The sequence below is a fragment of the Ambystoma mexicanum genome, chromosome 8, assembly GCF_040938575.1.
Source record: "Ambystoma mexicanum isolate Mex_15411 chromosome 8, UKY_AmexF1_1, whole genome shotgun sequence".
In the NCBI taxonomy this organism is placed as follows: Eukaryota; Metazoa; Chordata; class Amphibia; order Caudata; family Ambystomatidae; genus Ambystoma; species Ambystoma mexicanum.
The window spans coordinates 1,517,049,951-1,517,073,286 of record NC_090929.1 but is presented as its reverse complement, the minus strand read 5'-3'; the positions used below and the strand labels follow the sequence as shown (position 1 = coordinate 1,517,073,286).

The window sequence follows — 23,336 nt, the reverse complement described above, 5'->3', positions numbered from 1 at the left end:
CAAAAGCACCCAGACCTTAACATAGTCATTCCAGTCCCTAGAAGATCTGATGGAGGAATGAATGAACGAACTTGAAATGAATGTGATTAGCAATGACACACACACTTGTGGTAACAAACAAACGGAAAAGCCAAAGACAGGGTCGGCACGGAATGAATGAAGAAAGATTACTGACAACTACACGCTTGCAAACACTGAATGTACACAGAACAGGCGAAGTGTCAATAACTGCAGGACCACTAACCAAAACAGTAGAGAAGAAACTGCCTGCCATAAGAAACTCCACAGCAGATGTTGTGGAAAGACCAGAAGAGTTGGGAAGAAGGCCAACAGAAGCAGCCACGCCTGAATCTCTTAAGAAAACAAGAACCAACTCGGAGAAACTCTCTGCACGAACACAACTGATAGTAGACTAATTATGGCCGTTCAAAGCAAGGAAAATACAAGAGGAACTGAAGAACAAAACCAGAGGCTGTATTGCCAAGCATATATATTCCAACGCAAGGGACAAGTACCAGTCCTACGATACAAATGCATACTGGACCAGTGTCAGGGTGGTTGAAATGGATATTTATAACCAACAGGAAAAAGATGCATGAGGACCAGGAAAGAACTGCCAGACTCTTGACCACTCAAATGGCGCAGATGAGAAAGCCTGCACCATGGACCGGGATACATGAGAATCCTCCAGTTAGAAAGAGCCACACAGATGCATTTAGGGATGTAGTTATAGCGAACTAAATGAAAACACTAAGAATCAAGAGAAGCATGCATGGAGATGACCATGAATTAAACGACTACCTGGACAGCACAGCACATATGGGAAACATTTGGTACCAGCACATGAAGGAAGTTGGAAGACGAAGTTCAGAAGGGGAATGCTTTTGTTTGTGCACTCCTACCATACAGCATGGGGAAGTCCAAGATCTTCGTAGCTGTAGAAATTGATGTCCAGACAGCACACGGTCTTTCACACGTAGCCATGTGCAAACTAGAGGCCAGTTTATGGGAAGTGACGCTTCCCTAATATGGGCAACTGAAACAGCCTATCCCGATGAAGATAATCATCTTTAGTCCAGAAACAGAGCTCATACTAGGAATCATGTGATCAGGTACGAGAAGCCTGGAGTAAAAGGGGCAGAAATAAGATGGGAAGTGAACCCGAGACTAAATGCACAAGGAAAAACTCCAGAGGAACTCCAGAGGAAGCTCGAAAGTGGAAAAACAGAGCCCAAAGGCAGAATTGGGGAACAGTGCTTTCACCAGACGGATGGGAGAAAGGAGTGGTCATTTTGCAGAGCATGGGTGATCCCTGGACTCTACAAAGAAACTGTTGACATTGTGCAGAATGGCTGCACGCCATTATGGCCAAAGCTTACAAAACTGCTGACATGGGTCGAAGACGGAGGAGGACCCTTGTAGATCGTGCCACTGGAAAGCCCAACATTCTGTTTCAGGAATAATGGCACAAGAAAGATGGGAGAGAATCAGAACTGTGGATGAGTTTTTGACGCTACATGAATGTAATTATGGATCATTATTGGGCATGCAGATCCAAAGCATACATCAGACTGCCAAGAGACTGGGAAGGCATATGCACAATAGTGAACGTCCACGTTCCAGCATTAGTGATCCCGAAAAGTGACCTGAATATTGACAGTTTCCTGAAAGCAGATGCTCACCTGAGGAAGAAGAGATCTGTGGAACTGCTGACTCGAATGAAGAGACACTTATTTCTCTGCTAAATCAGAAGAAGCATTTCATGCAATCCCATATGAACACAGGCTGTTCAGCCTCACCTCATCAGTGTTCACAACGATTTCTATGCCAAGAATCCAAGTTGGAGTAAATACTAAATGGTTGCAGATAACCAGATGGGAGTTACTACAGACAATCAACACAACCATAAAAGCATTCAATGCGATTAAGGAAGAGTTGAGAGCCATCCGACTGATGACTCTCCGGAACAGATATGTCCTTGACATGATCACAGCCATGGATGGAGGAGTTTGTGCAAAAATCGGAGAATCATGTTGCAATTTCATACCTTCTCACGATGAAGAGAATGGAACCTTAACAGAAGTCATAGGTATGCTGACAACCCTGCAGAACCAAATGATTGATGAAACTGACGAAGTTGTTGATGATAGCTGGTTTGGATCACTGTTCACATGGGTTCCACAATGGATGGCAGATGCATTCAAGTTCTTGGGAGCCCTGTTAGTGATGATATTGCTAGAATTTTGTGTTAAGATAATAATCTCTCAGTGCCAGAAAACTGCAAAGAAAGCCATAGGGATGAAGATCATGATTGATGTCAAGCCAGGATGGAAGCCCATAGACCTGACTGATGAAGAAATAAGAGACTTTGTGAAGGCCAGTATTCATGCACCAGAAGGAACAAAGTTTCTCTATCCCAGGAAGCACAGAAATTATGTGGGAAGATGGGTTTACTGTAGCCCAAATGGACAATGTCAACTAATGAAATGGAATAAAGACGAACACGTAAGAACAGCAGGAAGCCTGAAAGGAGTAATAAAAATATGGACTCCAAAGAGACACTTCGTCAAACCATCATGTATACACCCAGAAGATGGAATGAAAATAAATCTAGAAGAATCGAGTAAACTGAATCCAAAGCCGGAGGTGAAAGTGGTTGATGAATCGCCCAGATGGGGGGAGTGTAGAGGAGGTCCCAAATAAAGCCTGCACTCCAATCGCCCATTTTGAAGTACCAGGAACGTTGACACCAAAATATGTGACGTATGATGAGCAAATAAACCAGCAGAGAGCCGCATTGGGGCTCTGCCCAGTACCTATCAGAAGAGCAACGCCTATTGAAGTACCTATACCCAGAAAACCATGGACAGTAAGGTATCCATTAAGAAAACCCTACCAGCAAATGAGACGAAATGAAGATTGCCCAAGTACAGTGCCGGAAGAAACCAAAAAGGTCTTAATGGAAGACGAATGGTGACGTCACAAGGACCCGGATGGACTCGCAGATAGAAGAAATGAAGACCCGAGATTGATTGTAAAGTATTTTATTGGGTTTTCTTAACAAGTTTACAGGATCGATTACTCAATGTTATAGCATGATTAAGATGGAATATTCCTTATTCTTAAACTAACAATATGTGAACATTAAACATTTAACAGTAACTGTCCTCTGGCTATATTACATTTATATCTCGTTCTTAGTTGTCTTTTGTCGCTTTTCTTTCAGGTGGCAAGATGTGTGGGGCTTGGCGTTACTGGATTGGGGGGGGGTCTTCTTGGGGTGCTTAGTACTGTTTATACTGCGGTTGTGCCGTATGGTGCTTGTGAGTTCAGGGGGGTTTGTGATTTGCCAAGAAATGTATGTCTCTTATTAGGGCTTTCCATGATTCGAAAGTCATTTGTGTCCCCGCCTACTCTGGTGATTCCTGCGTTCGAGGCGCTGGTTTCTGCCTCAGTCCATCTTTCCACCTCCTTGATCCAAGCTTTATATCTCGGTCCTCCAGGCGATTTCCATGCCATCGCTATCGTTCTTTTTGCGAGGATGCACACCATGTCTGTTAGTTTTATGATGTGTTTGTGCTTGCTCGGTCTGGAGAACGTGCCTAATAAGAAAAAGGTTTTTTGCTCCCGGTTATCTTGTTTAGAGATCCGAAATGATATTCATAACACTTTGGTTAGTACGAAGTGATTCGTTTATTTATGATAATTTTCTTGAGTGTTTCTTTCCATAGAAATTTTTTGTGTTTTGAGAAACACTGTTAGAAACTTGGAGTGCAAGTTTGGTCAGCCGACACGTGTTTCGGCCCGTAGGGTCTTTCTCAAGGCAAGTCAATTTGCTGAATGCCCTCAGTGGGGTTCTGTTCAATTCTGGGACTGTCCTTACGGCAGTCCTGGCTCCTATTGGGCCCTGTGTGTTGTCTGCGTCCCTGGGCAGTGGTCTGCTAGTCTCCAGAGCATTCTTTTGGGTTCCAATCGTACCTGTTCACTCCTGCTTTCCTGCATGTTTGTTCAATTTTGGTCCAAAAACCTAGCACCTTGTGGCAGGTCCAGTACATGTGGATCATGTCCGCACCCTCGTTTTTGCACCAGGGGCAGTGCGTTCAGGCTTGTTTGTTAAAGTTGGCTACCCTGTGTGGGGTCATGTAAGTCCTGTATAGGATATTCAGCTGTATGAGTCTGAATCTGGTGTTTCCTGAAACCTCTTTAGGGTAGGTTAGTGCTCTCTCCCATTAATTCTCAGTCGTAGTGCCCAAATCTTAGTCTGTGCATTTCTTGCAGTAGGGGGTTTGGTGCTGGTTCCTCAGGCCATATGCTACATTTTTTCTTTGCGGTGTGTTTGACTCTCTGGTACCACAAGAACTGGCCTTTTGCCAGTCCTTCCTGTGTGTGCAATGATTCAAAGTCTCTGAAGGTTCCATCGTTGAACATGTCCCCCCCAGGTGTACAGTCCCACCTTTTCCCATTTCCTCATTGCCATTAGGTGGCTGAAATCTGAGCATACGTCCACCATTATGGTGGTTTCGGGTGAATATGGATGGTGTAGCTTGAGCATCAAACTGGTCCTGTTCCACACTTGCTTACCTAATCTCACTATCATGGGGATGCTTAGTGGGTCGAGTAGTGGGCTCCATAGTGCTTCTTTGGGGAATGTTAGGGCTATCGGCTGTTGTAGTAGCCCTATTTCGGCTGAAGGCTCGTCCGAGATCCATTTCCTGACTGAGCTGGGCCGCTAAGTAATATTTCTGAAGATCAGGTAGTTGTATCCCTCCTTCTTTGTGCGATAGTGTCAGTATGTGTAGGGGTAGTTTGTGGCGGGTCGCTCCCCATAGGAATTCTTTTAGCAGGGCTTCTAGTTTCTTGAAGGGTGGTCTGATGTAGTAGTATATGTTTGTAAAGTACTATAGGAATCTTGGGAGTATTATCATCTTTGTGATGGCAGCTCTGCCCATCATGGAGAGTGGTAGCTTGGACCAGAATTTCATGGAATTGCGTAGTCCTTTGATCACAGCCTCCGTGTTGTAGTAGTGTGTGAGCTCTGGCGTATGCTTTGTTAACCCCCAGGTATTGGAATGTTTCTGGTTGCCATTTGATTCCCACCTTGGGTAGGTCTGCTTCTTTTACCCCTCTGAGTTTGGCAAATGGAAATGCACAAGATTTCTGTTTACTGAATTGTATCCCTGAGTAGCGTGCAAAGTTGTCCAGTATGTCGAGTGCTACTGGGGCGTTTAATTGGGGGTCTCTTAGGTATAGCAGCATGTTGTCGGCGTATAGTGAGATAATATTGTAGTTCATGCCCACCTTTATCCCTGCGTCGAAGAGTTGCTTCCTAAAGTAGATGGCTACTGGCTCCAGCCCCATGATGTATAACATCAGCGATAGCGGGCATCCCTGCCTAGTGCCTCATTGTATTGCTCAGGCCTTTGACACCACTTTCCCAGTCTTCACTCTTGCCATGGGGGCGTTGTATAGTACTTTGACGTTGTATAGTACTTTGACCCATCTCACAAAGCTTTCACCAAACCCGAATTCTCTCAGGATCTCGATTTAGCCATTCCCAGAATACGCCCTAATGGCATCTAGAGATCGCACCGCCAAGTCTGCTTCGTCATCCTGTGTCTGTGCCATGATATGTTGGAGTCTCCGCATGTTAGCTGTGGTGTTCCTGCCTGGCCCAAACCTATTTTGATCTTCATGGACTAGGGATCCCACTACCCTGGCAAGTCTTTTATGACGACCCGAGAATGACACAGAGACGAAACGCCATGAGAAAGGAGATTGTGAACCTAAAGTGAAAGAATGCTGCCAAACATACAAGAGTTAAGCTGTAAGCAAAATGAATACAACCGAACAGTTTACACCTGTACATATGCTTGGAACCGCAAGAAAGCTAAGAAAACAGTACAGCTTACTATGCTAAGTAGAAGAATAGTGCGGCAAACGCCATTATACATACATCTACCTGAAACGAAGTACGTTAGTATAAGTGTAATTCCACTTTGCAAACGAAGCAGAATCAACTCAGGTTACTAAAGGTCGAATGAGCAGAGATTCGTATTCTAGCAAAACGAGAAGAGACAGCTGAATCGAAACTCTCCAGATGCAACTTGTGCCAGGATAGCCAGGGTCATACCAATAGAAGGAACGAACAGTAGCTACATATAATTTGAAACTTAAGAACAGAATATCCTGTCTCTGAAAGGTCAAGATAAGGAAGCATAGGCAGGTGGCTGAGCTAAATAAGAATCAAATACACAAATGGAGAGAAACTAGAAAATTCACAGTGTGGGTATCACGTGACCAGCCGAGCGAGGAGAAGCACGGGTTCACACCTACGCTTGGCATCCACCCAGGCAGAGATATCAGAACCTTTCCATACAGAAGAGGCAGTTTCGATGCCAACCACAGTGAAATAATTGACACATAGTTGTTGAAGCGATGATTGATTGTAACCTTAATTGGAGAAATGCCAGGTAACTAGGGGGCACCCCGCACCTGGTCAACCGTTCTGCGTGCTGCTAAGCAAAGTGGAAGAATATGCATGGGGTTGGTGCCAACCCAATCGCAATGGACCAAATCTAGGGTCCTATAGTTAGTAGAGCCAATCAGACGTCGTACGTTTAGTGACGTCTACATCATTTTGAAGGAAGGGCTTATACGCCCAACTGACAGTGTTTTACCCAATCCCTTTACTCCGTTACCATATACAGATATAGTACCTATATTAAAGTTACCTTTTCCTAACCAATAGAATTGCATATTAACTTTTGAGTGTTATACGTCAATTATGACAAGTTTTCTGTATAAATGCCATGATTTTTATGAATTTTGTTGGAGTTGAAGATCGCATCACATCTGATTTCCATGACTCCTAGTTCTATGTACTTGTCATTAGACGGACTCCCTTTGCCAAACCATTGAGTTGTCCTTATTGATTGGTGTTGGAGTAATAAATCTGCACCCCCATCCATCTCAAGGGTTGCAGCTATCTCGTCATAAAGTACTTCGGAGCAAACCTCGACTCTATGGGCCGGCCGGGGTCTCCGGAGTACATTGGTCTCTGTCAGGTATCCATCGGAGGGGTGCAAACGTTCAAGAAAGAGAATTGTGAAATCGAAGTGATCCTGCAGCCGGTCAAGCCAAACCCTGTGCACATTCAAAAGTCTTCAATACTTGATGGACAATTGACATTGGTCCGAGCCTTGTTGAGGGAGACTGATGGTTTAGAAAGGATCTGAGCTTGGCTGAGGGGGATCCAGGGTGAACCGTGAGTCACCTGAAAAGGAAGAACCTACAAACATTGTGGGACAGGCTCGAGCTGGGCAGAGGGAAGTCTGTGTGGAACTTTATGCTAAAAGGATATGAGCCCGGTTGAGGGGGATCCGGAGTGGATATTGAATAACCCAATTTAATAATTGTGAAATCTGAAAGGGGAAAAGAATTTGTATATTTGATTGCATCAGGCCCTTTGAGCGTAGAGACTTTGGGAAGCGGGAGACTTGCGCTCAGGATGCCCTGATGCTGAAGAGTGAACTCTAACCTCATGTTAATGAAGCCGGACACTGTGCTCTGCTCGAGTGAACCACCTTATTCCGTGCTAAAAACATTGGGAAAGGAGGCCAACGGCCTGAAAACCTGACATATAATTTTTGAACACTTCTTTCTTTTTCATAGCAATATTTCCCACACTATTTGTATTTAGCGCTAATAAATGGCAATATTTATTTTAATATAGGCCTTTTTATTTTGACAAGACATCACTAGGACTACGTTATTTGATGGTTGTCGCTTGCTCCCATCTATAGATTTAGGATTAGATGGGCGTTTATCTCGCCCTTATTTGAAGTTCAATAAACACCCTTGACCTGTGATCACATGTCTGTCGTACTGATGACGCATGCCTTCCTTACACATTGTTTGACTAAACCTGCCGCCTGTGGGTGATATATTGCATGAAACGTTTAACTTGTACCCAATGCCTGACATACCAGGTCCATTGTTTTATTGAAAAAATTAACCCCATTACCACTCCATATTCAGCAGGGTAGATCATACCTCGGAAAATATTCCTGAACAAGGGTTTTGGCTGTACTTGGTGTAGTTTTAAATCCCAAGGGAAATGCTTCTACCCATTTACTGAACATACAATTACCAAAACATGTGTCTTTCTGACAGGGAGGCCACTCTATGAAATCCATTTGTAAGACTTGAAATGGGGGAACAAAATTATCTCTTGGCGCTCCTTCTGCTGTTCCAACATTGTGTGGCACATATAATACACGGTTTATAAAATGCTATTGCTGCTTTGCAAATGTTTGGGTTATTCCGAAGTGTATGTAATAGATTAACCATGCCATGCACCCCTATGTAAGCCGATCCATGTGCGACTGATATCCTCATAGGTACATATTTGTTTGGCAACATCTGTTTCCCCTGTGCACCAAACACCCATCCTCAAAAACTACATCAATCTCCCATTGTTTCAATTCCTGACAGGTAGCAACTGCTTGCATACTGACAATCATGTCAAGTGTATTCTCAAAAGGGGGATTTACCTTTGTGCTTGGACAGGAAACATAAGTGAGCGAGTAAGGGGCTTGGGCAGTTGTCTTTGCAATTGCGTTAGCAAATGCATTGCCTTTGCCCATGTGGTCAGTGATTTTCTTATGTGAGCTGCATTTAATAATGACAAGGCGGCTTGGAAAGATCTGTGAATCGAGAGCATTTGTGAAAACTTGTGAATAAGTACACTATGTAGAATTTGTATCCCCTGGGAGGTAAGAAAGTCGAGTTCCATCCAAAGCCTTCCAAAATTATGGGCAACCAAATGCACACTGGCAATCTGTAAATGTTTACTGCAAGTCCAGAACTGAGCTCACATGCTTTGGTTAGTCCTATAATTGCAGCCGCTTGTGCTGAATGCTGAGGTATTTTACAGGTTTCCACAATAGTTTTTAATGTAGTTATCGAGTAGCTTCAAACAAGAGCCATTAACATATAATGTGTGATGCTAGAAATGTATTGGTAGGACAGGGCCTGCGTATCCTTGTCCTTTATTGCTTCATCATGTATGTTCTGTTGTGTTTTCTGCGCAGGAGTTCATGTGGGACTCCTGGCGGTGTGACTTTTGGGATACCCTTATGGCACCCATGGGTGACTTCTATGGCGTTCATTCATTCAGTGTGTCACTCTTTCTCAACTCTCATGCTGGACTTCCTTTGCATCGTGTACTCATAGTGGCCCTGAATCATGCTGTTCCCATCTTCATCTTGTATCCTGGCTTGCAACATTGTGTTACTACTGACTTCTGCAATTGTATTTGCTCTCCACTCTTGCTTCTCCAGTCTTTTTGACTGCTTACTCTCTGTTCTCTCCTCCTTTCCCTTCTCCCTTTTCCTATCTCCTTCCCTTACTTTCTTCTATGCACTTACTCTATACGAATTGTCCCTGGACCTAATATGATAGCAACCTCGTCTGTTTCCTCCACCCTCCCATTACTGTTTGTTCCTCCCTACCCCTCTACACCCCCTCCAGCACTATCTGAAATGTCGTCGGGCCTAGTATGATAGTCGCTTGTTTTGCTCTTCGCCTCCCTTTCTGCACCCCTCTCCCTCACCTTTTGTTTTTCTCTGGCTTTACCAAAAATGCCGTCTGGCCTAGTACGCTAGTCGCCTGTCTGTTTCCATTTCCTTCCCACTCTCCCCCCTCCCTTCCTTGTCTGTCTTAGCTCTTGCACTATCTGAAATGTCGTTGGGCCGAGTATGATAGTTAATTTCACATCCTTACTGTTCATTTCCTGTAAGAATGTTGTATTTTCCCTTGTTCCCTTGCTTGCCTTGAAGCACTTTGAAACAAATTGTGTATAGGCGCTATATAAATAAACTATCATATCATATCCTAGTATATGTTTTTGGACACCTGTTTATGGCCCACAGAACAGGGTACGTGCTGGTGGGAGCTCTGTGCTGAATTGACAGTTGTCCTGACCGTCTTCCATTTTGGGATGCCCAGGCCCTGTCATTGGAATTGGTGGATTCCTGATGGAGACAAGATGGCCTCTTGCTTTCTATCGCCTGTTACCTTACTTTTTCCCGAAGTCCTGGGAAGCCCCGACTCTGTCCCTTCCCCCTGACTGGCTGTGGGGTGGAAGTTCTATGTATGGTGTTGTGGGGAAGTCCAGGCCAGGCTGGCTGGAGCCTTCCCAATGACTGTGTGTTGTGAGTACGCCATGGGGTGGGACCTGGGTGAATGGAGTGTGTGACAAACACATTCCATGTTGTGGGTGTCTAGTATCTGGTATTTGACACAATGACTGAGACAGCCATGCCCGAAACTTGTATGAATGCAGTGTGTAGTGTTGAATGGCAGAGTGCTTGTCCGAATCCACATTCTGTGTTGTGAGTGTCTGGATGGAGAAGAATGGCCTGAATGCACTGTGTGCCTGATTGGCTGCCTGAATGCCCTTCTGAGTGATTGGTTGCCTCAGTGTGACCCAGCAGAGTGAATGGGAGATCAACAGTATATCTGGGGGCCCTCTCACTGCTAGAATTCGTTCGGAAGCTGAAGTTGAAACTGATCCTTAACTTTGAAGCCCACTGGAGGAAGAACTGGTGCTGCTGTCCACAGCAAATCTGAAAGCTGCTCTGCCGTAAAGGGACTGATCCGAATGAAGACCTGGCTAGGAGGCCTCTTCCCGAGCTACGAGAGACTATTGTGCACCAGCTGATCTTTGCCAAAGCTCCCTGGTAGACAGACCTACGAAAGGCTGCTGACCGGAGAAAGGGACCGCAGCGCAGAAAGAAGAGAAGCCCTGGACAGCCGTCCACCGTCGCCGACCGGAACCACAGTGCTCCCTTCGCCTAAGAACATTTGATCCAAGGGCTCCCTTGCTCATCCTCGTCGACCGCTTTCGTCCTGCCGGAGAAAGTCAAGGCCGCCGACGACTGAGCAGAATCCGCTGGTGGGTTTCCCGCCACCCGATGACCTCAGACGCCGACGAAGCTACTGAAGCCTGCTGTGGTCATGTCCCGTTCGCCAACGCCGACGACCTGACGCCCTTGCTGGGCCAAAGGTCTTCATTGACACTTTGCAGCAACGAACACTCGTCGAGGTGCACTGCACGCCTCTTCAAAGGACGTTCACGAGCTTTCATCAATGAGCACCGCAAAGATCGAAGCTGCTCCCTCTACGACAATATTCGCCTCTTTCTTCACTGAATCTCGACGACCCGCGGCTCCTGCCTTTTTAAAGGGAGTGCGCTCAAGAAGGGCCTGTCGACAACTCACTGAAGAACTCTACGAAACCAGGTACATTGGGGCAGTAGAACATTTATAGAAGGAGATAAGACTCCAATAGACAATATCTGGACTGGGCTTGTAGTGCATCTTCATTTACAGGTTGCCCAGGTGGGGGGATCCTCATATAGAACTGTGCCTGATGGTAGGGGCTCAGTTTTCTGCCAATTGTTTAACCAACTACAGTTGATGCATTTTAATGCAATCAGAGTAATCGTGGTACCACCTAGAACATATATATATGTACCATTTTAGAATAGTCGGAGCAGAAAGCGTATTATCGTGATTGTGTATATAACCTTGAACCTTATTTTTATAAAGACTGTTTTTTCACTAATACAGTGTCTGGACATTCCTTTGTGGGTGCTTGGGGGACTACACTGTACTTAAGAATCAGCCTGCATCACCTCCTGAGAGCGAAGCCTTGATTGCTCGCCACATTTTACCAATATAGAGAATCTTGGCTGGGGTCTTCTGTGCCTCTCCTCTACCATATAGAGAGCCGGAGTAGAGACACCCCCCCGCACCCTCTCACCCCCCGCCCCTCCAGTCTTTACAATATGCCATCAGGGTTTTCTGATGGAACATCAGTCAAATCAACCCGTCCCTTCGTCCCCTCGTTTGTTATTAGTATACAGTCATGCAAGACATTGAGGTCATTGGAAGGGAGGTGCAGCAAGGTGGCAGGGTTCAAGCAATGACATCTTCGCAAGTAATGTTGGTTGTGAACAGAGCCAACTCATACCTAGTTCAATGTTGCAGTCATGTTTTGTTCAGGAGAATATCTATTGGATGGGGAACAATAACAGTTAAAAAAATGGCCCAATACTATGATTTCTGCTTGTTTCACAGAAAGGGTAGCAGCTGATACCCCCCTAAATGTGGCAAACCTTTAGCTACTGGGTCTAGGGTGGTTGAAAAATAGGCATATGGCCTATTTTTCTCCCCTTGTAGTTGTTAGGACCAACAAAACGCACCGTTTTAGTTCATGCACAAACAGAGATAAGGGTTTAGTATAGTCTGGTGTTCCCAATGTAGGAGAGTTACATAGCACGGATGTAAGTACCTCCAAAGCTTTCCTGATGAGACGGAGGCTGCATATCATAGCTCCAAGTATTATCTCCAGCAAGCACATTCAGCGCTGGCTGACACGCACCGTATAACCCCACAGGCCTCTCATCCCAGGCTTCTGAGTCTTGGCAATCGGACTCTCGTCCCAGGAGGCACATAAAATCCGGACTGGTTTGTCAACCGGACAGAGCTCCAAAAATACAGGCAGTCCGGACTAAATCCTCAAAGTAAGGCACATCACTGATCAGTCTGCCGTGTTCACATTTGGAATCCAGCAGTGTGGTTACTACACTTATACCAACGTAATACCTCATAGTGAATCCTATTCGTCTGTAAACTTTGCGTAATGTTGCATTATTTCAGTAATGGTACCATGTCATATGCTGAGTAGTAATCCTGTAATTCTTGTAGAACCTGTAAATGCATGAATGTGAAGAGTACTGAATTAGTTGGCTCTTAGTGTTTTAAACCTGTAATCCTTGCCCCATTTGTATAGACCTGGAAGATAGCTCAGGGGCAACGCGTTTGTCTTGGAAGCAAGACAAAAATCCTGGTCTCGTGCTAAGAAACTTGTCTCTGGTATTAAGCATGTTGTAAAAGAACAATTATAATTATTACCATAGCAGTCTAATTGCTCAATATGTTATTCTCATAATAACAATATAGCTTTATTTAGATAGGGATTTGGTGTAGATGTTTAATATAAAAAAAACAACCAGAACAAGCCATTCTACCTGATATGTAAGAGTAAAATAGGCCATTTCATCTCTGGTGCGCAGAATGTGCCCCAACCAGGCAACTAGGATTGTAGGAAATTTCACATGGTGTGGGAATTACGTCATGCTTCTTTATCTTTGGTTCATTAGAGGTGAATGAGCAGGGGCATGGTATGAGGAAAATCACACTCCACAGCAGTTTAAATCAAATACAGGCCAACAAGCTATCACCTTTCTAAACACAGGTTTCACTCGTCATGCACCCACCCTTGCTTTTCACCCGTAACAGAAAAGGATCCTATCTCCACCTAATAAATGTAAAGCAATGTTGTGCATTTGAAGCCATTTCATTTTAAGTTATTCTATTAGGCTTTATGCCATGCTGTGCTGTCATTTGCATGGTTTCCAGGCTCCCCGGTGGATCGGAAAGAGAGGGGACAGGATTGGTTAGTGGGGAGTGTTAAGATGGATTTCTGAACTCTGATCTGGTGGGCAGAGGTTTAGAAGGCCAGCCTAGTTTCCTGGAACAGGGTAACCTCCTGGACAAGCCAGACCAATCAAGGTAGCATTGGTGGCAGTCAAGAGTAGGTCTCAGGAGGGGTGACTGAAAGCCCACAATGAGCACACACAGTAAAGGACCCTGCAAATCTCTCCCAGTCAGGTGTATATATCAAAAATACATATACATTTATTCAAGGCCTTTTAAATGAAACACAAAGCAAATATCAACAGTAATACTTCAAACCAACACTTTATTTTATTTATTTATTTATTACATTTGTTACTCGCCCAGACCCGCGGGTATCACGGCGAAAATTCAATAAGTTGTAGCATTTGTATACAGTGTTAGTTACCATCACACAGAACATATTTAACTAACATGCAAATAAATCATGTGAACACATTTCTTATACTAAGTTCCAATTGGTCAAAGTAGCAGGTCACATTTTGTTTGAACACTAGATGCCGATCTAGAGGCGAACCCTATGGAAGCATGAGGGACATGGGGCTACGTTAGCTGTCCAGATTGATTCAAAGAAGGCGGTAAACCAAAAGCATTCTATTAGGTTAATATTTGTTAAATAACCAAGTTTTCATTGCTTTTTTGAATCTTAATAGGGAGTCCTCATTTTTGATTAAAAGGGGTAGTGCGTTCCAGTGCGATGGGGCTAGGACTTTGAAGCTACTTCCTCCTGCTCTACTGTATTTGTATTGAAGAAGTTCCAGGAGGGCCAATTTATTAAATCTGTGTCCTACAGGAGATTTTTTTCTTGATGGCGTTATTGAGGTAGCTGGGCGCTTTATTGGTGATGCATTTATAGACGGTGCTGAGTGTTTTGAAGATGATTCTTGCTTCAATTGGCAGCCAATGGTTTTCTCTTCTGATGCTAGATATATATTCTGATTTCTTTAAGCCTAGGGCCGGTCTAAGGGCTTTGTTTTGTAATAGTTGGATTTTATTTAAGTTGGTTTTGGAGGTTCCTAGGAAGAAGGTGTTACAATAATCTAGTTTCGTTAAGATCAGCGCTCTGGCCAGAGTGATAAAATTTGTGGGGGTGAAAAATTGGCGGCTGAATGCAATACGTTTTGCTGTGTAGGCTGTGGAGGAGGAAAGGGCTGCTATTTGCTTGTGCAAAGTGAGGTTGGCATCTATATATATATACACCAAGAGTTTTAACTTGTTTGAGTACTGGGATCTGTGTACCGTCAATGTTGATGTGAGAGTAGTTAGAGTGGAGGGTGCTTATTCTTTTTTGGGAGCCCACGATGAGGACCTCCGTTTTCTCATCGTTAAGGCAGAGACTGTTTAGGGCCATCAGTGTCCTGGGTGTAGTCAACTGTGATGGGGATGAGGATCTGGGTGTCATCTGCAAAGTTGGTGTAGATGACACCCATATCATCAAGAGCCGAGAAAAGGAGTTTGGTATATGCATTATAGAGGGTGGGCGAGAGGCAGGATCCCTGTGGGACTCCAATGGGTACTACTATAGAGTCCGCTGCATGGTTACCGATGGAAACTTTGGATATGCGGTCCGTTAAAAAAGATTTGATCCACTGAGTAGCGTTAATAGAAAAATGTAAATCTTTTTTTTAAGGTGTCGCAGAGTTTGTCATGGTCTACCAGATCGAATGCTGCTGATAAGTCCAGTAGCAGAAGGGTGGCTAGTTTGCCTGAGTCTCTGATAGAATCCAATTGGATTTTCAGATCCAAGAGGGCTGTCTCCGTACTGTGGTTAGGCCTAAATCCAGATTGTCTGGCTCCTAGTAGGTTGTTTTGTTCGAGATGGGTTTGTATTCGGTTGTAAGCTATTTTATCGATAATTTTAAGTAAGAAGGGGACAGTCGTTATGGGCCGGTAGTTCGTGGGCACTAATGGATCTAATGTGTTTTTTTTTTTTAGGGTGTGACCCACGCTGCTTTAATGCTAGCTGGGACCTGATTGGTATGGAAGGAGGCGTTCACGAAATTGGTAATTATAGGTGTGAGAGTAGGGCCACATAGTTTGATTAGGTGTGCTGGGAAATTGTCTCCCCTGCAGTTTGAAGCTTTAAGTTTAGTTATGGTATTAAGTACTACATCATGTGAAACTGGTACGAAGTTGAAGGGCGGGGTGGTGTCTACTATGTTCATGGAAATTTGGTTGGACGTGGACGGCTTATCGGAAAGGAGATTTCTTTTGGAGATGATTTTATTTTGTAATAGTTTGATTTTGGATGCCAGCGCATCTTGAATGGTGGTGCACCATTCTTTACTTGGTTGGACTGGGTTGATTATGGGGATCAGGTTCTCCAACTCCTTGAGTATGGTGAACAGTTCTTTGCTGTCAGAGGATGCATTGCTTATTCTGGTGTTGAAGGCATTTGCTTTAAGGGTGACGATGGCTGATTTATAGATTTTGTTTACAGAGTTGAAAGCTTCCAGAGCTTCTAAGGTATGGGTTTTATTAAGCCGGTGTTCGAGCGATCTTTTAATCCGTCTAAGAGTGATTAGTTCCTCGTTAAACCAGAAAGAGGATTTTTTATCCTTGCGTTTGGTTTTGCTAACACAAGGTGCTAGGGTATCAATTGTACTGGTAAGACAATTATGATAAATTTCAACTAGGGCACAGGGGTCTTCAGTAGTGATCTTTTTATTATTGAGAGAGGTGGCTAAAAGAGGGTTGAGATTTTCTGCTGTAAGTTTCCGGATGTTTCTTGTTACATAAGATTCCTCAACGATAGATTTAGGTAGGTCTGGTTCGTTGCACAAAACAGAAAAATGTATACTGTGATGGTCTGACCAGGGTATCAGATTAATGGAATCTATGGATACTGTGGTATTGAGTGGTAGTTTCCAGTTTAAAATTCTTCCTTTTGTATGGGGGGGGGCGTTCACTAGTTGTGTGAATGCTATGTCTTTGAGTGCACTGTGTAGTGCTTCTGCTTTGTGGTCTTGGGTGTCATTAAATCCTAAGTTTAAATCCCCTAGGACTAGGCATTTTGTGTTTGGTTTAATAAGTGGCGTTAGCAGTAGAGCTACATCTAAGTCTGGCAGAGATTTAGCATTAGGTGCTCTATAAATAGTTATTATGTTTATGGTGGTCTTATGATTTGTAGCTAGCTTGGCTAGCAGGACTTCATAACCGTCTGGGTTCTCGATGGGGCAGGTTCTTATTTTGAGATGGATTTTAGCAATAATAGCTACTCCCCCACCTACTGATTTTATTGTCTGTCCTAAGGATTTTATAGTCTGGAGGAATGGCAATGACGAGTGAGGGTCCTGATGCGTGGCGGAGCCAGGTTTGCGTCACTATAAGTAGGTCAAGTTGTTGATCGGTGATGTAGTCATGTATTTCTGTGGCATGGGCAGGTATGGACCATGCATTAATGAGAGCTGCTTTGAGGTGTAACGGCGGGGATGGTTCTTGTGGTGGTGTGGTGATCTTTTTGGGGCATTTAGTATGGGTCACTAATGGAGATGCGTTTCCTATGATGGCAGAGGAATAGGAGGCACTTATGCTCGGATGGTTTAAGAATCGGGATCTTAGTCTTTGGGTTCTTAAGAGTCCTAGTCGTGGGATTTGTTTTGTTTGCTTAACTTTAGGGCAGTTTCTGATCGGAGAGCGTAACGTGGAGACGGTCCGAGATCTACGTCTGGAGCGTCTAAGAGAGCTGAGGACAGGAATAGTCATTTTAGGTGGTTTATTGGTAGTAATTGAGTAGGGTGAGCTGGTACTTTGTGGCTTTTGGATCCCTATGTGGTCTGTATAACCATTAATCAGGTGGCGATCTTGGGGAAACTGATTGGTCAGAGGCAGGAAAGGTGTGGGGCAGAGGGTGGGGTGATGGCGGGGGCATGCTAATCTGGAGAGGCCGTTATCCTGGATAATAAAGTGGGAGCCTGTGCAGGGTGTATCATACGGTACAATACAAAATGGAAACATGAGTAGTAACCAACCTGGCATGGTTTGGTTGTGTGAAGAGGGCTGGCTGGGTGCCGGCTAGCCATAGTGTAACTGGAGTGTCGCACCCATCGACTGGGTCTGGGCGAGTGACAGTGCAGGAGGCTGCTACTGCGTGAATAGGGTCTAGAAATGCCAAACTAGGCGGTGCCAGGAGCGTTTGCTTAACACATTCCCAGTAGACTAGGGGACTAGAGCAGTTATGTGCTGGAAAGTAATAGCAAAGGCCGGGCTTATTAATGATAGGTGCACAGTCTTTAGACTGTTTGAATTATGTGCTGGACAAGGCAATAGTAGAATTGACTAAACACATTAGAGCAGTCTAAAAGCGACTGTGCAGCCATGTGCTAGACAAGGCAAAAGTAGATTTGACTGAACACATTAGGGTAGTCTAAATGCAGCTGAGCACCTGTATGCTCGAGATGGTTACAGTAGCAGGGCTTGCATAAGATCTTACAGGCATGCTATGTACTACTGTCAAAAAACTGATTGCATGATTCAGCAGTAACATTTAAGAGACATGGCAATGCCGTGTTTAAATGTAGTATGAGATGCTAAATGGCACGCTATGGCGTTTGGAGCGGTAGAGTACATGTTCAATTAGTAAGTACAACACATCCGTGCCTAGGGCGGAACACATATGAGGTACCGAGAAGGTAGGGCAATATGAGTAGTACACTGGTTTAACTACTATGAAACATATATACAGTTACCAAGTGGCCTAAAGGAATAGTGCACAGAATGGGCCCACAAACTATGAAGAAAGGGAGCAAACAGTGGAAATAGACCTTGGGCAGTTCTTCATCAATCAATCAATCCCTAAGAGGAAGTCCATTCCCTACGAAGAGTGGAGTCTATATTCAAAAACACTTTTTTATTGCAGTCTTTAATTTTGCAGAGGCCTGAGCCCGATGCATTTCGGATGGTCAGTCCTTTTTCAAGGCGGGCTCCAAAACAGAAATGGGGTTACTCAAACCCCCAATACATGTTGGATATATACAAACATTCAACAGTTATTTCTATGATACACTTCTTGTAAATGGCATAACGGTTCACATACATATGTCAGCAATATTTATGTTCAAATAGCACTTTGTGCTATTAGGGCATTCCTTTCAATCTCCAATTTGTACATTGCAGGGACGCTGCTTTACAAGGATAACGGTACCGCAATTCGGCTTCCAAACGTAAGTAAACTTGCCTGTTGCATCATGTACACATTGTATTCATGCATAAGCTGAAAAAAACAGAAAACCCATTTCATCTGGAATTCTCTTGGTAGCAACGTGTATGCTGTCGATATTGTGTTGTTTCTAAACAATTATGAACCAAGATGGTATTATAAAAATAAAAGTCAAACGCATACCTCATCGGAGCAGAGACCTACACTCTGTGAGAAAAATGATGCTTGTGAGTAGTCCGCTTGCGCTTTTAACAAAGAGCTCCGGCGGATGTTGCAGTGCTCGCAGGTGGCCCTACTGATGAAAATCTGCATCGAAATCCCTCTATTCGAATCTTATTCATGTGCTATTCCCTATTCCATTTTATGCAGACTTACTTTTCGATTACACGTGGAGATCCTCAGTGCTTCCCCAGCTTCTCTGCGTCCCAGCAACAAGGTTGCCCTTGACGACCAGACGCTGGAATCACTATTACCTTCATACAGTGTTGCATCATCACATTAGGCGTGCTGATGTATCGGGATCTACAATGGTACCCCAGGGCTCATGGGCAATGTAGTGTATGGATATTTTCTGTTGCATTATGTGCAGACTAACTGGTAAATAACACAAAATGTTCCTATGTAATACCCTTGTTACTTGGCGTTTTAGCAATGCTGTTGCCCTGGACGACGAGACACTCCAATTGCTATTACCTTCATACGATGCTGCATCGTCACGTTTAAGCATGGCGACGTATTGGGATACCCAGCAGTACCCCAGGCAGTTATGGGCAATGTAGTGTATAGTTATTGCGGCTACCTGATGCGTTAGAGCAAATTATGGGCTTCAATTATATGTTCAGTCATCAAAGCGCATAACAATATACAATATGCGTTGAATATTATGTGTCTTTAGTCTGTGTATACCTCTCATTAATCTATCGTCATCACATGCCGACAATAAGTGTATTCACTACTTGTTCAATATGGGCATTCCACTAAGATAGAAGCGTGAAGCAAAAAAAGCTTTACTCATTACATATTAGTGTTATCCCTGTTCTATGTCTTGGTAGCAGGTACGTGGTTGGTGCCTAGTTAATGCCGTTGCCACACTCATGTTGTTATTCTGAATCTACCATTGGTTTCAATGATTGAAAATAAAGTTTTCTCTAAAAATCTGTCATAAAAATACCAAGAGAAGTCGATGAAAAGGACATGATGGAACAAAATTCGTCCCAACTATCCTCTATACATGCTGCCCATGCCGTAATATGTGGGAACCAATACAAAACCTGATCATGTCAGGCTTATAATTTTCTTCAGTTTTCTGTCAAAAAGTTCTAGTATGGAGCAGATACTGTCTGCATGTTGATTCACTTGGTAAGCTTTTGTTTAATGGAATCCAGTTCTTCATTTAAGCCTGATGGAGCTACAGAGTCGAGTTTGTGGATCCAAAAGGCTTCTCTTTGTTCGAGTCTCTTGGTCACACTCGTATTCAGATTTTTGGTGTTGATAACTTCAAATATTTGAAACTGAATCTGTGATAGCTGGTGCTTGTGTTCTTGAAAATGCCTGGCGACTGGTGAATATCGATTATTGGTCCTTATGTTGGATTTATGCTCGTTCCATCGTATTTTTGCCTTAAGACTTGTTTGTCCTACGTATGTTAGCCCACATGGGCATTTGATGGCATGGATACAATTCTGGGTGTCGCAGGTTGCATAATCTTTCAATGTTATTTTTTCACCAGTCTTTGAGTGTGTAATGATATTCCCCTTTTTTATATTGCTGCAATTATTGCATGCGAGATAAGGATATGTCCCCCAATGTTTACTTATTTGCTTTTTTGCTGTTTCAGATTGAGTCTTCACAAGTAGGTCTTTGAGGTTGTGGCTTCTTTTGAATGTGAAAATTGGTTGCTTGGAAAACTGGTTCTTGAGCCTTGTATCGCATGACGGTATTGGCCAATGTTTCAGAATGTTTTTTTAACCTGGCGGTCTGGATGCTGCATTTAGTTATGAACACTAGTCTCTCTCTCTCTTGTTTTTTGGGTGTCAGAAGACTGCTGCGATCTTGTGTGGTGACTTTAGATTTTGCCTTTGTTAGTTCTGCCTCATGGTATCCTCTAGTTTTGAATTTATTGAGCATTGTCTCAGATTTCTTCTCCCAATTACTGGTGGTGTTAATAATGCGTTTCGCCCTTAAATGTTGGCTGTAAGGTAAACTTTTTATTGTTGATGGGGGATAAAAACTCATTCTGTGCAAAAGGATGTTTCTGGCAGTTGGTTTATGGTAGATGTTAGTGTCAAAATTGGGAGCAATTTGTGTGATTTGTACATCCAGGAAGTGCAATCCTAGATCACCAATTTCAGAAATAAATTGGATTTTGGCATCGATGCAGTTGAGAGACACTAGAAATGAAGTCAGGGTCTCAGGTGTGTCATTCCAGATTAAGAAAATGTCATTGATGTATCTTCCCCCATGTTTAATATACATATGCCATACGGGGTGATTTAGGATGTGGTCTTCGAATTTTAACACCAAGGCATTGGCATATGGCGGGGTCATTGTTGCCCCAATTGATGTCCCACTCGTTTACAGATAGAATGCTTGTCCATGTTTAAAGTAATAGTTTTGCGTAATTATCTCCAGCATCATGATTATGAATTCTGCTTGTTGTCTTCTCTTAAAAGTATCAATTCCACTGTTTGCTGACTATAGTCATGGGGTATAGACGTGTATAAGCTACACACGTCAATTGTAACCAAAATATCATGTAATTCAATTAAAATGTGTATCCTGTTGAGAAAATTGGTGTTGTTTTTGATGTAAGCAGGTCATTTCTGGATAATTAGTTGAAGGATTTTGTCAATGTATGTTCCCAATGGTTGCAGTAGTCCATTTGTGGCTGCCACTATGGGTCTTCCTGGAGGGTTGTAAATGCAGGAAGGTACGACATTTCTTGTGTTTGCATGGTTTTCATAACGTTTCGACCCATTTGCTGCTGCCCTTTTCCAGTCAACCCTTTCATTTCCCAAATGTGACCCACATTTAGTCGTTGCTTTAGGCACTATACACTTTTGTAACCTGTGCAAGTCACCAACCCTTCAAAAGGTCTGCCTGTGCTCGTTCAAAAAATGTATGCTTGCCCTTCCTCACCACATTTGCTTTCCTTATTTACACATGCTAAGTACGTATTTTTAGGCTGTAAGCATGAAACTCCTGTGTACCATGGCTCAGTTTTTGGGTTGTGGTATAGCTTGTTTTGTGAAACATTACGAAAAATGTGATTTCCTAACTGGAAGAGTCCGCGGTATGTAGCAGAGATTTGTTTTTCTCAAAATTCACTGAAGGTATTGCCTACCGGGCGAACAATGTCCACCACATACCTACCCACCCCCCAATCTATGCAATTTGTCCCTACATAGTTGTTTCTTGACCTGCGCAAACCACCCCTTCCTAAACTTGGAATTTTGTCTACTTTTCAGAAATGTATGCCTTTTCTGTCCTCACATTCAGCTTTCCTACCGTTTTTAAAAAAAAAAAAAAAAAATTATTTTCTTTTTGGTTTCCACTCAACCTGTTCTTGAAAGCCTGGAAAATGGGGAATTCAGCACAGCAAACCATTTGTTCCTAGCAATTACAAGAAAAAAATCACAGGCTTCCTTGTACATCATTTTATTGGCATTTTCTGGAAAAAAAAACGCTAAGTTTTCTCCAGTTTGTTATTTTCCCTCAACCCCCTACTAGGTGGCGTTACGACCGCCTACATGTGGGGGGCGGGGGAAAGGGGCCAAATTTGGCCGAGACATCTCATGGAATAAAAAAGTTACAAGGCATTGAATGGCGACCTACCGAAATCACCAATAAAGGCCCTGGCCCTGGCCCTGGCACTGGGGTTGGGGGGGAACCCATGGCAGTTAAGTGGTTAAATGGTATTGATTTTAATAGTTAATTTTATGTGCTTTTATGTCATTACTGAATGTGTGCATTGTGGAACTATGTATTCTTCACTCTAACTTGCTCAGTGGGCACTGCAGGGACTTTTGCCCATCAGGGTAATGAACAACGTTTGTCAAGTGTTCATCCGGAGATGGGCCGGGGCCAGAATCTCTGATTGTTTACCCCAGAGGTCTACCTCAGTGTCTCCAAAAGCCTTCAAACTCCTCTACCAGAGCCTGCACCTGTCAACCCCCACTCACTTGATGTTGAGGTGGCTCAATCATTTTACCTTCACAATGATGTTGAAACCCTGTAGGTTTTTTTTCTCAAGGGGAGTACAATGAGATGAAAAACCGGCAATATAAAAGGTGGAGTATGGATTCCTTACACTTTGCCACAAAGCTGGATGCAGCATTTACTCACCTGAAGGCAGTGCTGCGGCTGCAGGAAGGTGAAGGGGAAACATGCAGTTAGTAAAATAAAGGTATGGGCAGCGCTAGGATGGCAAGTCTACAATACTGCAATGGTGTATCTGCAGTATCTCTGGCTCTTTACTAGATGCCGATAACTGGAAGATCTCATTTGACATCTCTGTGCAGGAATTGAAGATTGGACAATGGCAAAATGAACTAGGGCGTTCTGAATGGGAATAGGATGTGTTTTCCCTTAGTCAAAGAATGTGAAGGCTGCTCACATCACGTGACAGGTTATGG

General features: G+C 43.6%; 1 protein-coding gene across 11 annotated transcripts in view; it reads left to right on the top strand.

Annotated features, from left to right (window-relative positions):
* The window catches only part of STN1 (STN1 subunit of CST complex), a 1,349,458-nt gene that overhangs the window by 35,706 nt on the left and 1,290,416 nt on the right, over positions 1 to 23,336 (top strand). For all 11 annotated transcript variants that reach the window (XM_069611734.1, XM_069611735.1, XM_069611725.1 and 8 more), the window contains one exon: positions 18,660 to 18,706. The gene's annotated coding sequence lies outside the window, so the exon portion shown is untranslated. The remainder of the gene's footprint in view (positions 1 to 18,659; positions 18,707 to 23,336) is intronic.